Below are 15,772 nucleotides of genomic sequence, written 5' to 3' on the forward strand. Positions count from 1 at the left end.
AAAACCTTGTTAAGGTTCTTTCTACATTTGTTAATCTTTCAGGGATAAAAGGAAGTGGGAGGGAAATCATAAATCTGGAGAAGGGTAATATTTTCTAGTTTTTTAAATGGTTGCTTCTGGAAGTTATAGGATGATAATGTTAATATTGATACTTTTTAAATTTTCAGGCCAAATTTTTAGACCAAATAGTTTTGTTAATACAAAGTCTGGGCGGCAGGTAATGTGTGGTGAGAGATATATTCTTTTGTTTAATTCTTAAAAGGACCTACCATATATATTTTGATAGTTTTCTCCTCATAGATTAAGAAATTATAACTATTCCAAAATTATGAAGCCAGTATAAATTTAGCTGATCCTGAAATTTATTCTTCTCATTTGCCACATTCCATAGATTCATGTGCTTTCAAGCAGTACTACAAATAAAACTGTAGATAGAGTATATTGTAATTTTACAATTGCTTTTGACGAAGTGAGTTATGAAATCCATCTAGACAAAGTAGGCTAATAAGATTCATGCCATAACTACAATATTATCTAAAAAGGTTAATTAATAAACTTAGTTCCAGAATACTCTTGCCTCTTCCTGATTGAAATTGTTTAATACCTTAATGATAATTAAAGAGGTGAATGGATGACAACAGATAGAGACTACTGACACACAAATTGTTAAAGGAAATTTACATTGATTCTTGCTCAGTAGTTATTTACTGAGTGCCTGCGAGATATTAGATCTGCTGGCTGCCTGTGTTGCAGCAAGATAGAAGTCAAGCATTGCCCTTGCTCTTGTGGAACTCTGCTTAGTGTGGGCAGATACTGTATTAGAAATGTGTGCTTCTCAGCATAAGAATTTAAAACTGGCAGTAACCTATGCTGAGTGATCACTCAAGCTTTCTGGGCATATCTTTAAAGTCAGAGTTGAAGAACAAGTAAAAGCAAGCTAGTTGAAGGAACTTAAGGAAATGTATTTGGGGTACAGTGGGTGAGGTTAGAAAAGGCTTTTCAGGCAGAAGCAACAGTTAACACAAAGGGCTTAGGGCAGATGAGACCATTGTGTATTTTCTTGTATGAAAATATACAAAATGCCAGGAGTATGGCTGTCATAAGAGCTATAATGACGAGCTGAAACCAGAGATGAAATGAAAAAAGGCTGTAGATAACATTTGGTATTTTCAAATATATATATAATTTCAGAATGATGTGAGATTTGGGTTGACAAGAAGAGGTTTTATTTGGCTACCAGTCTCGATGAAAGAGAAAGCAAAAAGATAAGCAGCTCAAAAACAAAAACCAAAAATCCACATTCAACTGCTTTTGCAGGGATTTAGGAAACTTATTCTTCTACTGTGAGTTTGTGTTTATCAAGAGATGGCACATTGAATGTTGTTGTAGGTGCTTCATTGAAAGAGATGATTGAAAAACTATTATTTCTCCAGTGGATTTGGAGAGTTCATTTGAGAAACAAGTTAAGAAGCTGTGAGGGCTCAGTCTTCAGAAGAGCAGATCAAGCAGAGATAACACCGCATCTTAAAACACACGAAGAATTGTCAAGTAGAGGAAGCAGATCTATAGTTTTAAAAAAAGTAGATTGTGGTTTTTGACAATAATAACTTTCCAAATAAAGCAGCTCTCTCCACAACATATTCCCGGCCAGAGGCATATTTAAAGGGAGACATAACCATTTTTTAAGGATACTGTCAATCCTTTATTGACAGTCGGAGATAGAGATTGAACTACATGACTTTCTCATTGCTAAGAGGCTGTGATTATGTGTTTCCTGTACTATATTTTATTTTTATTGTGTTACACTGTCATGGGTTTAAAATTGGCAGTGGTTCACAATTAACTTTCAAGATTATTGCTTTCTAATTATCTACCAGAATACTGGCTTCTATCTTATAGATGGCTTAATTAGTTGTTCAACTAAAGGTCTTGAATATAGTTATGTTTGATATACAGATAGCATTAGTAAATGTGATTAGATAACAGAAATCAATTAGAGGAATAAGAGTTGTAAAAGAAGAAATAAATAATATGCATTTGGAGATAATATGATTTTTTATTAGGAAAACCCCACAGAATAAATCATAGAATTAACTTAAAATAATTCAATAAAGTACATGGATTATAGCATTAAAAAAGTATGCATATGTTGCAAGTGGTTGAATGGAATGTGTATGCTCTTTGGAAGCATGAAGAGGGCATGAATATTATGGAAGCCATGCAGGCTTTGGGTCCAGGAATGGCAAGACCAGTAGAATTGTTAGGGGGAAAAGGATGTCCTAAAGCTAATTCCATACAGGCTTTGTGGACTCCACCCCCACTGCAGACCAAAGCCATCAAGACATTGGGAAAGACAAATCCCATCACCACCAAAGGGAAGGTTGCTGGAACCTGAGGGTGGAGTTAAGCAGCCAGGTTTGGTATAAAACCAGACACGTGGGCTTTGGTGGTGGGGGGGGCACCCTTTTGTCTCTCAGCCAGCTCGCTGCTCTCGGGCAGCTCTCAGAGTGCCATTGGATTTCCAGGTCGGCCGATTGGGTAGGATGCATTTAAGATTTTATTTCCCTATTTTCTCCCTAAGTTGTACATTTCCTCATTTCCCCTTCCCTTGTAAATAAACCTTTTATTAACCTTTTGTGTGTGTCTGCAGTGGAGTATTAATAAGTCCCTTTTAAGCGCGTGGGTGAGACCCACAGCCAGACAACCTGTTTTATATCGGGGCTGCTCTGTAACAGGATCACCCCATTGCTGACTGTGGAGAAATTTAATAAATTTGACTTGTTTTATCTTAACAACCAGACCGTTCCTTCTGTAGCTCAGAGGAGAACTCCTTCAATACCATCTGCTGGAAATATCCTATAATCTTTATGCTCTCCCTAGAGTTCTTTAGGTTTCCTATTTATCTTTGCTCAAGTTTAGCTGGATTATAAAGTTTATGATTATGAAATATAAATTAACAACAAAAACAAAGGAATATATTATAGTACAGTATAAAAACACAAACTGAAAGGAGATATTAGATCTGGGTTCACATTTGAGAAAGTCAATCATTTCTTTCTAGAAAATGCATGTTTCTATCATACACATACATAATCATCATTTATGAATTGTTGAATCAAAATAAAATAGTCTAAAAATTTATGAGGAAAAATTATAGAACGGTGGAAGAAAGAGGGAATTAAAAAGCATGGAGACAAGGATTCGAAATTCAACTTTGCCCTATCTTGGTTGAGGAGTGATGCAATAAGTGAACTTTTTCAAAGCTCTGTGTGTGGGGGTGTGGGGGGTGGGGGTTTAAATCTGCATAAGTAGTGGGGGAAGGAAGAGATCAATATGAAATTGAATGCATCACAAGGTAGTAATACCGTAGGAGATCAGGTTCCTCTACTGAAGGAAAAAATTACAAAATAACTGAACAATTATCTTTCTTGTGCAATCCTCTTTATATTAAAAATGAATACATTAAATCAGTGACAATTTGACTCTCTGCTTGAATAGCATATTGTAGTCAGGCATGTGTTCAAAACTTAGATACATTAGGTCAAAATTAGTTGCAAAAAATTTCCTGTTGCAAATTCTTTTACCTTCTTAAGATTTTTTTTTCACAATATTACAAACTTTTTGCGTTCAGACAAGTACAAAATAGACTGTTACATCAACAGAAATTTGTACCATTCTTAGAGATTTTGAATTGTTGACTCCTTGAGGCAAAGCTTAATTATTTTGCTAATGTGAAGAGGAAATGCAAAGTTAGCATCTTTAACAGAGATATAAATTTGATGATGTTGGAGTAATACTTTCTTGTATTTCTGCAGCATTTAAGTGCTAATTATGTACTTTTGCATTTAACAAAATTTGACTTTTTAAGCACTCTTTAACAGGCTTGGCCTATAAACTATCTGACTTTCACATACAACAGAAAATATCATCCACAGAACAACTGCTATCTTCCTGTAAAATTAATTAGCTGTTTAACCACTTTAGAACTTTAGAAGTTAAGTTTAGAGCCCTTGGGCTAATTTCTGTGAGACAGTGATAGAACAGATGTGTGATTAAAAATTATTTTAGAAGTAATAATGGCAAAAAATAATTGTTGTTAATGTAGAGCATCAGAAGGAATGGACTGTTAAAAAAAAATCCATCTGAGACATAAAGAGACAAGTTCTCATTTTTTTCTTTCTTTTGAACACTTAGTATGTGTGATTTGCTTTGCTTTGATGTACTGGCAAAGCTTTATTTAAAAATTCAGCCAACAATGTGTTGGTTCTCAAAACATGTTTTAGGCCTAGGCCTGGGGATCTGACAAGCATAAATAGTTAATTAAAGCATCAGTTTAACACCACATTTAGAAGCATTTTCATTTTATAGGCAAATCACAGTTTCCTCCATCCCTTATTTTAATATGCATATTTTTAGGAAAGTTAACAATCATTGAAAAAAGTCATAAAAACATAGGAGAAGATAGTTTGGGAATGTAAAAGGTAAAGATAGTTCTTGTGACTGTCAATATTATAGGTTGTCAAGGCTAAGATTTCTGAGTTAAACAAAATTTAGAAAAATCACAAATACATAAGCCATTTCAGTACTAGGCCAGATAAAACAGTGTGCAATTTGATTTTATAATTGGAGTATATAATGAATTTAAATTTAATGTAATTATACTTCATTTACACCTACTCCATTGAAATTTATTTTATATATTATTGCTTCCTGTTTTCATCTCTTGCCTTTTTTTAGATCAATTATTTTTAATTATTTAGAAAGTTCACAATAGAACATTTATACAATGTTGTCTGTTTTATTCAAGAGTATTGCTTCAGAACCCTTTAGTTCTTTTTCTTTCTTTCCTATATTTTATATTATTTTTTCCTTACATATTAGTTTACATATATATACCCCTACTAGATTTCCTATTGTTATTTTTTGCATAGTTTATACTTATTTATATTTACCTGTTGACATCTTAATTTCATTATCTGCTATTTAATTTCTAAAATTTCTTCTAATTATTTTAAGGGATTTTAGTTTTCCAGTAAAATTTTCTGTCTTGTTTTCTATTTACTTCAACATAGAAAATGCAGATATTATAAAGGTTATCTCTGATAGTTCCAATAAGTTCTTGGGTCTTGCAGTCTGTTTTTTTTTTTCTCTAAAACATTTTATTATGTACTCTTTAAATTGTATTACTGTAACAGGGTGGTCCCCAGGAAAGGGGGAGGTTCCAAGTTCCCTGCCCCACCCAAATGGAGGGTGGAGCTGAGCAGGGAGAGAAGAAGCTGCAGAGGAGACTGAGGAAGGAAGCAGGATGGAGATCCAGAAGGAGACCTGGAGGAGGCACATGGGGCCGAGAGACACGTGAAGAAACTGCGCTTGCCTTTTGGTCGTGGACTGGGTGACACAGATATGGGTGAGAGACCCGTGGGGAGGTGACAATGGCTGCTTTTATCTTGATTTTGATTTTGCTCTTTTCCTTCCAAAATTGTCTGGTGGTTTCTGATCCTTTTCTGTGGGTCCCCACTGGAAGATGCTTTAGACTTGTGGCAGGCTTTGGGGCCTTGCTCTGGGCCAACCCCATTTGGTTGGACTTTTACCCATGAGGAGACAGGTAACTTTGGGTGCTTGATTTATAAACTAGATTCTTTGCCTTTCCTGTATTGTTTCTTAGTTGTATTAAAGTTCCTTCCCATTAAAGTCTCATATGTTTCTTGTTGATGAAGCAGATGGCAGAACCTATTTAGAGCAGGCAGGTTTGCGGGGTCTGGGCTGCCCCCTCCCTGCCCTGTAACATTATAACTAAATTGACTGTTGAGGTATAAAACTTTACAAATTCTCTCAGAAATATTCTATTTCAGGAATAAAAGCTTAACATTGAAAATGTGCTATTTAGGTTACCAAAATACACATTGAAGCTTTCTTATAAGTATTAGTTGAAATTAAACTATTTGATACATCTTTTGAATTATTGTGCTTTGTTATCTGTTGAAGTGGGAAATGAATGAATTATTTCTGATCACCCATATAGTTTGGTTAATTTAGAAGTAGATTATTTTGATATTAGTATGTAAGTGAAGCTGTCTTACATTTTCTCAGTTTTAATTGAAAGTAGACTCTTAGCTGTGTATTTTCACATAAAATTTAATAATAGCTTATATTAGTTTAATTTCTATATTTAATTTTTTCCCCAAAATTGGGGGCCTCCCTGGCAGTGCAAAGGTTAAGACGCAGCACAATGAAGCTATCTGCAGCCACTGTGGCATGAGTTATGACCCACATGGCATAGCAGACCTCTCCTGTCTCGCCTGCTGCTACCCTCAGCAGTGTATTTCAGCCTGTTCTGCTCCCCACTTTGTCTCTGGTGAATCCTCTCACCCCCCTACACCTCTGGCCTACACCCCAGCTCTTGTATGCACAAATAAATATTTAAAAAAAAATTTCCCCAAATTATATTATCTAAGTAGCTGTTGAAATACAACCCACTATATAATAGAATAATTACCAAAAATCATAACTAGTTGGAACCAATCATTAAAACTTTAAATTCCCATGTAGGAAAATAGAAGTGAATTAGGATATAGATGACCTAATACTAATTAGTTTACTGACTGTTTCTAATTCACATGTTACTTCTTAGTTTGAGTTTTTCAGATCTCAATAAAATAAGTGTTAAATCCAGAACCTCACTTTATCAGCTTTCTTCTAAGCTACTTCCTCTCTCCCCAATGCCTTAACACATATTCTACACACATATCTTACCAAACTACTACTTCTATTTTCCATTTGTGAAGAAAGTGACACATAAATACATGTATTTTGTTTGATATTCTTAAATTGGATACATTTAGTTTTGCTTTCTTCTTACTACACATAGCAGTACATTACCTATAGGGTTTTTTTTCCCTTTTAATCTTTGTATTCTCAATGAGAGAAATCACAGTCTGCAAATAAAATCTGTTTGCAAACTTGCAAATAGGCATGTAAATAAAAATTTTAATAAATTCTCGAGGATATATTAGTTGACAATTACAAGATGCAGATTTCTAAGTCCTGTGTTTGGTAAGTCATTTAAATTTTTCTACATTTATAATTGCAGATACATGCATCTTAATATAGCTTGCTACTAGGTAATATTTCATTCTCTTCTAAATTTCACAAATTTGCTCTCTACAGCATTCAAATATTTCCAGCTGTTACCACTTTGGAATTTCCAATATACCTGGGGTAGTAAAATAAATTGAGAGACCAAAGGTTAAGTGCCTTTAACAACAAGAGAGGTGCAGTGACTGTCTCCAAATGTTTTGCCTGAAGAGAACTAATATTGTTATAAAATTGAGCTGTTACATGAAAGAAAAAAAAAAAAACAAGGCGAACTATGAATTGTGTGCTTCCTTGGCAGGTTTGGTAATGGATTTGACAATTCTGTCATTCAGTCATAAACCTCCAATTACGGCCAAGGCACTAGAGCCACTTCAAGATAACAAATAAAGGCTTCATTTACTCACTGTCAAATCACTCAATGTCCTCCCTGTTGTGTCACTAACTAGCTAAGAGTGAGGATGGCAAATAGGAGCAATTTATATAACTAGGCACTCTATAGATACCCAGAAACAGAATTTTAAGTATAGCAAAATTGCTTGATGATGGAATATGTCAATGGAATATTCATGTCATTAATTCTACTTATGTCATTCTTGTAAAAGCAAAATGTAATCAGTAGACTTGCACCCTGCCAAATATTATGAAAATGTTAAGTGGATTAAACTGTTTTTGTTCTGAAAAATAGCAATAGAAACATCAATATTAACTTACCATATGAATTAAAATGACTTAAGTATTGTTAATTTACTTCCTAGCTAAATTCAGAATAAAATTGGAATAATGATTGTATAGAAATGATTATGTAAAGAAACTTTCTCATATTTAGCATGCTGATTTGTTTATTATTTATAGTATGCTTATATATATGCATTTATGCAGTACATATATATTATGCATTTAAATATATACATAAATATATACAATTGTGCATCTAAAGTTCTATATGTCTAGATGAGAGCAACCAAGGACAATATTTTAGTATATGATAACAATATAAAGTCCTTTTCTTTTGATTTGCATACCCTCTATTACTGAAAGCCTGAAGCAAAACTTTAATTTTATTCTGAACAGATTTGGGGACTTCTAAACTTCATAAAAAGATTATATCAAGGAGGGAATATGGCAAGATAAATGTGGGAATAAAGACCTAGATATTGTCTGACAGGACGATATATATTTATATGCATATACATGTGTATGTACGTAAGTTTCAGCTTTATTGTGGTATAGTTGATAAACAAAAAATTTCATATAATTAAGGAATACAAAATATGATAAGTTTGAACATACATATATGAAAACATCTCCATAATCAATCTACCCCCCAAAAGTTCCTTGTGTCCTTTAGTAGATTTTCAGTTTTGATTTTTTTTCTGTAAGGTGAATATTAAATAAATTCACTTGTATGAATCTAGAATAGAAATTCATAGAACTAGAGACTAGAATGGTGGTTGCCAGTGGCAAGAGAGGGGAAATAAGATTTAGTTACATATTGAATTTTAGATAGTCTATGGAACATTCAACCAATTTTTAGTTATAGAATAAAATCTACACATAAATTTATGCACACTTACGCACACACAAATGCCCTTACCTTATTTCAATCATTATCACTTGATGCTTTACTTTCCTGTGTATCCTGTACTCAGGAGTCTCAGACTTTCTATGAGACCCCAAATTCTTCATTCCCTGTTGCGGCAATGTTTTTTCTGCAGTATTTCATGATTCTGTTGTGGATAAAAGCCAAAATTAGTGTAACATTCATAATAATCACGTATACCAGCCAAATACTAATTGTGACTATTCTTAAGTATATTCAGACTTTAATAAACATGTTAGTGCATGAAAATATTTGCTAAGGGATATAGTGCTGAAATCTTTATTCCAATTAAGAGTTATAATAAAAACTGACTTCACTTCTAGTAGCAGAAAATCTTTCAAATGCTTTACATTCTTTCTCTCTCTTTCTGTATTGCTTATTATGTCATAGGGCAAATACCAAAGACAATTACAACTTACATATAAAAGTGGGAATAGAGTGGGTCAACACTTCTAACATAATTGAAGCACTAGATAAAGAAATATGAAAGGACAAGGTGCTTGCCCAGTTGGCACCAATAATTGAGTATAAGATGTAACTTAAGTAACAAAGTAGTCATAATTCAATAGGATGGCTTATTTAAAACATGTACAAGATTTTATGTGTCCCTAGGAGGGAAAGCAACTCTTTCCTGCCAAGCAATAGTGGAATCTGAAATGTTTCTTGGAGAGGTAACTGAAAAATAAGCTTATTATGATACAAATAATTCTCCCCCCAACAAATATCAGATTATTTCAAGTAATATATATTATTTTGAATGAAACAATAAAAAATTGGCTCATCAATTGAACTCATTTAGAATATTGAAACTCTAACACCAATAATTTTTAGACATAATATTAAATGTACACTTGTTTTTTAAGGGATAAAATCATCTATCGTGTTTTCAAATTAAGGCAAATTAACTTAGATGAACCTAATTTGCTGTTTTAACTAACATTTCTTCCATAATAACTGTAAAATTGATGCTTAATCATACTTCCAGAAATTGTATTTTATATTGAAAACCAATACAATAAAGATATCCCTATATAATGTGTTGCTAAATTGCAAACTTGAGTTGACACATATTTTAGATTAATGTATTAGTTTATTTTGTAGCAATTTTGTTACTGGACAGCTATTATTTACTGTGTAATATTAGCCATTTGAATGAGTTAAAGAGAAATAGATCACTAGAAGAGGAATTCTTGTTCTGTGAAAGGTCATTTCAAAAGATGAATGTTAATACTTAGTTCAAAGGGCAGTGAGTTGCTAATAACTTTTATATTTTTACATTAGAGGCATAGAAGACAGATTTGCAAATTTGCTTCTATGTATAGTACACAAGTCATCCTGATATGCTGAACTTCAAGTGTTCTGTTGTTTCAAATATGTTATTGTAAACATCTTCTTGAGTCTTGGAAAAGTTATATTTTTACAGTCATACTACTTATACTATTTTGTTGGTTTTTCCTCCTTCTTTTCCTCTTTCTTATCCCTTTTCCTCCTGGTCCTCTCCTTAGTCTTTTTTTTTTCTTCCTTCTCTTGTATTCAAGAAAATGAGTTCAGCTATTCCATATCTAATAAAAAGAAGTTAAATAGAGCATATCTGTTCATATGTATTATACATACATATTTAATATTATTGAAGATTCATGGGAAATTGTAAAGATAGTAACAAGGAGTCTTGTGTGCATGTCTTATTTTCTCCCATTGTTTGCATCTTACCTGATTGTCATGCAGTGTCACAACCAAGATGTGACAATGATACAATATGTATGTATAATCTTTAAAGGGATAGAAATTTTGAAGGGGTACATTCACACCAAAGGAATAGAAAATCAACCAAATTCTCTAATTCAAGGTATAAGAAAAATAGTGCTTCATAAGATTGTATTCTATCCATTTTTTTTTAGTACTTTGTGTATGGCACACAGTCAAAAAGAAACTCACATTACAGCAATTTCTGCACTCATGAAATATTAGGTTATTGCTTGGTGATATATTTTTGCACATACCATATGTCCTATTGATGAACATGGACTGGACAGTCATTTAAGACTATAGTGAACTAAGTATTACATTGAATAAAATTTTCCTCTTCATCTGCTTTAATTTATTCTACTTGTAAATGCCATTGCTTTCACTAACTACAGAATAATTCTTACTCTGGGATCAACTACACAGTTTAGAATTAGACATGTGTTGCTTTATCATTATATGAAATTTCAGGGTACCATTTTAATTACCATAACTTTTATAAAAATATTAGAGCTTAGACAATGACAAACATGATTACATTTGAACCCTCCAAATTATCCAAATTATATATCATCTCTTCTTCATATTTCATTGATAGAAGTTTCAAAAAGTAAACACCTAAACAGATATCTATTGTATTTAAAGTATTATCTAATATATATCAATTTATTATCTCTAATAAATCAATACTTATGTTAAAATTTTCAAAATTACTTTCTTTTTGCTTTGCATATTATTAGAAAAACTGTTCTAAAGCTTTTTCTCTTCATTTATTATCACTGAAATATTCTTTTTTTTTTTTTAAAGATTTATTTATTTATACAAGCACTGGGTACAGTCAGAAGCACGTGAGAGTGAGAGAATTCACCAGAGACAGAGCGGGAAACAGTACAGACAGACTGACCATACACTGCTGAGGGGAACAATGGGCGGCAGGAGAGGTCTGCACGCCATGTGGGACCCTCACCCGGCGGCCGGGGATCAACTCGTGCTGCACAGGCTGCAGGCAGCTTCGCAAACCAGCGCTCAACCGCTGCACCACCGGGGAGGCCCTGAAATATTCTTACTTTTAAAGAAATCCATAAAAGTGAAATCTTGTAAAGGGCAATTCAATTATAAAGAGACTTGCATATATCTTTTCACTTAATATTATGATGAAATTACAAGTACTTATTACTTTACACTATGATAATATGCACAGACATTATTGGATCAAATATAGTGATTATTGGTAGAATTGTATCCACCCAAATTCATATGTTTGAATTCTAATCCCCAGTATTTCAGAATGTGATTTTATCTGAAGGTAGAGTTTTATATGCATAAACAAGCTAAAATGAAATTATTAACTCAGAACACCATACAATATAACTGATGGCCTTCTTGAAAGGACAAATAGAGACAGTCATACACACAGGGGCATGTGAAGGAAATATTGGGGCGATACTCCTGTAAGCCAAAGAATACCAAATATTGCTAGTCATTTACCGGCAATTATGGGGGAGACATGAAACGATTTTTCCTCACACCCCACAAAAGAACTCAATCTTGTCGAGTCTGATCTCAGACTTCCCGCATCTAGAACTGTGACAGAATATATTTCTGTTGTTTATGCCATTCAGTTTGTGGTAATTTGTTACAGTGACCCTAGCAAACTAATACAGTAACATATTACCATTGGTATATTAAGCTGTAATATGAAATCTTAAGCAGCATTTCTCCTTAATAACAGTTCTAAGTGCAGTACATATTGCATTTGAATAATTTACTTTGTTGCTGTTGCAGTAAATGTAACTGAATGAGATTTTAATAAAGGATTAATGGACTATATAGAGTAAGCTTGATTAAGGAGTAAAATGTTATCCTTCATAGAAATTCCATGTAAATTCTATAGCTAAATTGACTTTTCAAATGCTACCGGATCATACCACTTCTCTCAGATGCACTGGATTTACACATCAGCAATCTCTAAAATCTTTTTATGTGTTTCTTCTTATGAAGCAAACAATACAGTAATCACACTTAAAACTGAGGTATAGAACAATTTGTAATCTCATACTAAAAGAGTATAAAATGCTATGCTCACTTTGGAAAACATTTTGCAGGTTCTTGTAAAATTACACATATTCTTAATATAAAACAGCTCTTTCACTCCTAGGTATTTAAGATAAAATAAAAATGCATATCCACAGAATGATTTTTTTTAGATTTATTATTTTTATTTATACAAGAGCTGGGGTACAGGCTAGATGTGTGGGAGGGTGAGAGGATTCACCAAAGACAGAGTGGGGAACAGAACAGGCAGACTGACTGAAATACACTGCTGAGGGGAGCAGTAGGTGAGTTAGGAGAGGTCTGCTGCACTATGTGGGATTCTTGCCACCTGGCTGGGATGGAACCCCCCCTGCAGAGGCTGCAAACAGCTTCAAAGTGTGGCACTCAACCACCTGCGCCACCAGGGAGGCCCTCCATAGAATGATTTGTTAATAAATATTTATAGCAGGTTCATTCACAAGTGTTCAAACTTTGAAATAATGTCTAACAACAGATTAATGGACAAATTAAATGATATATTGTTATATATCATTAAATATAATATATATTAATCAACAAAAAAGAAAAATTTATGAATGGAATACCCATCAACAGTAAAAAGTATAAACTACATACAACCTGGATGACTCTAACTGATAAAAGTTAGACATAAAATATCATATAATGTATGATCCCTATTACATGAAATTCTAGTAAAGAAATTTTTTCTCTCATGACAAATCCATGTCAGTTGAGGTCCATTTAAGGGTACAAGGGATTTACTCCAAAGAGGTACCGGAGAACTATTTGGGTTTTGGAAATGTTTTATATCTTGAGTATGGCTGTTACATGATTAAATTCAATAACTGCATAATGTAAATTAAGTTTATTGCATATAAGTATCAAAGCACAGGCTTTGAATTTAGGCATGCTTAGATTTGAAATCTGATTTTTTTTTTACTGGGAATGTGATTATGAGAAATTTACATTTCCTGAACCTCAGTTCCTTCATGTATGAGGGAGATCAGGGTACTCTTTACAAATGCCATTAATATATTTGACTGTTACTTGTAAACTCTTCCTATGCATCAATCATTCTGCCAATAACCAGGAAAAAAGGGTTTACAAAGAAGGCATGATTCTTGTCTGTATGGAACTTGCAGTCTGGAAAAAAAGGTAGATATTAAAGACTATCCCTAAAGTGATAAAACTACAAAAGGAAAATAAAAGCTCTTAGAGCAATGAAAAGGGGAACTAATGAATAAATATGGACCTCAGGCTGTAGTATCAAAGAAAGCCTCCTTCAGGAAGGACTGTTTCAAATGTAATGTGAGGCATGAGAAATGTTGACCAGTGACAGGAAGCAGAGGGGTGTCTGCCATAGGAAAAAAGTTCATGCCATAAGCTTAGGGTATTTATAGCACCAGAGGAAGGGCTAAATTTGGAGTGAGATGATGTAGTAAGGAAAATCACAGAGGTTCTCCTAAGTTACTTCTTAGAGTCAAATGAGGTGATACAAATATTTAAGTCAGGAAACATGAACAAATCAGTACTTTCTTGGACCAACCATATGAATCATGTTAACTAATGTTGCTGTTGTCAGTATTGCAATTATTTGTATGCCTGTAAAGTATTTCAACTGAAATTTATCTTTCTCTAACACATTTCTTTCAGCCTTTGAAGGGTACTATATATTTGCTAGGAAATTATGAAAAGCTAGATTCAATAGAAAATATAATTTGGAGAGTACTAAAGTCTTAACAATTTCATCACAGTGTTGTTTTTCCAGATTTTGGCATTTATTATTTTTAGACTACAGTAACTACTCTAGTTTTCAGTTTATAAAGTGTCACTATGCTATATTTATCAAAGTTGCTCTGACTCTTTCACACATGACATATTAATAATCCCATGCTTTGGTTGCTACTGTTTGTATTTTTGGTTTTCCAGGTTGATCTTTTAATTAAGAAAACAATAGAATAAATTGAATTGGTTATATGTACTTTTGTTGCTATTTTCATAAATGTCAACTCTGTGGACTTGTCAACTACCATCAGGATCTGTACCCTGTGAGAATAAACATCAGTCAGCTGACTTGCTGAGCTTTTTCTAAAGCTCAGATTTTATGGATTTTTACTTCTAGTTGATATTTTTTCCCTTGAATGCAGGAGTAACTTATTAATCTTGTGCGTTGGCAGAAGAAAACTTATTTTTTTCTTCCACAAAGATTTATAAGAAGGTCAATAACATAAATAAAAGGTAAGAAACGAAGCAACTGTGTGTATAATACTGATTAACAAACTCAATTTACCTGAAATGGAATAAAGTCAATCAAAATGTTTTGAGACTCTGAGGTACTCTTCTTTTTCTCTCACTATTGTAAAACTGTTAGTGGGCAGAATGAGGGGTGGCCCAGGACCCCCAAACCTGACTGCTCTCAATGGGTTCTGTCATTCACCACATAAAGACAAAATGCTCTCCTACACAAGACCTTTAGTAAAAGAGCTTTAATATGATTAGTGTGTAATAGAGAGAAAAGTAAGATATAGTTAAACTAGTTTCCAATTAAACACCCAAAGTTATCCATCCCCTCGTGAGTAAATGGCCAGTCAAATAGGATTGGCCCAAAGCAGGGCAATTGGGGCCCAAAATCTTGCCACAAGTCTAAGGCACCTTGTGGTAGGAATTTATAAAAAAGGGGCAGAAGGTGCCAGGCAAGTCTGGAAGAAAAAGATAAAATCAAAATACAAGTCAAGGTAAAGGCTGCCTTTATTAACTTCCCATGGGTTTCTCACCTATGTCTCTGTTTTTTTCAAGTGTCTCCTTTCATGTCCCTGGTTCAAGTCCAAGGCCAAGAAGCAAACACAGATTCATCACATATCTCTGCTCCATATTTTCTCTCCAAGTCTTCCTTCTCAGTCTTCCTCCTTTACTTTTTACCTTCTGTCCTTCTCCCAGTCTTTTCTAGCTTCTCCTGGATGCTCAGCTCCAATCTTTCTTGGGTGGGGAAGGGAAGTTGGAAACCTCCCCTTTCTATGGATATCACGCTGTTACAAAAGTGTAGCGTAAAATATGTTCTTACCATCCATGTGTTTAGAGATATCTATATAGGTAAGAAAGAAGAGTTAATTAAAAGCAATGACAGCAATATACAAATATTTTTTGTTGACAGCTGAATGCACAGTGGCATTAAATTTGTTCTTCTGGCTAGGAGTTGTGCTGTATCGAATGTTTGTTATATTTATGTTGTTGTGAGGCTTCAAATTCCTCTAGGATATGTTCTCTGAGGGTTGTGGACTT

General features: G+C 33.6%; 1 long non-coding RNA gene across 1 annotated transcript in view; it reads right to left on the bottom strand.

Annotated features, from left to right (window-relative positions):
• The window catches only part of LOC129145345 (uncharacterized), a 78,910-nt gene extending 63,446 nt beyond the window's left edge, over positions 1-15,464 (bottom strand). Inside the window, exons 1-2 of the long non-coding RNA XR_008550837.1 lie at positions 15,268-15,464; positions 8,690-8,822 (exon numbers count right to left, since the gene is read on the bottom strand). This is a non-coding gene — a long non-coding RNA (uncharacterized LOC129145345). The remainder of the gene's footprint in view (positions 1-8,689; positions 8,823-15,267) is intronic.
• Between the last annotated feature and the right edge of the window lie 308 nt (positions 15,465-15,772).

This window comes from Talpa occidentalis, unplaced genomic scaffold (assembly GCF_014898055.3).
Source record: "Talpa occidentalis isolate TD23 unplaced genomic scaffold, MPIMG_talOcc4v2.1, whole genome shotgun sequence".
Taxonomy (NCBI): domain Eukaryota; kingdom Metazoa; phylum Chordata; class Mammalia; order Eulipotyphla; family Talpidae; genus Talpa; species Talpa occidentalis.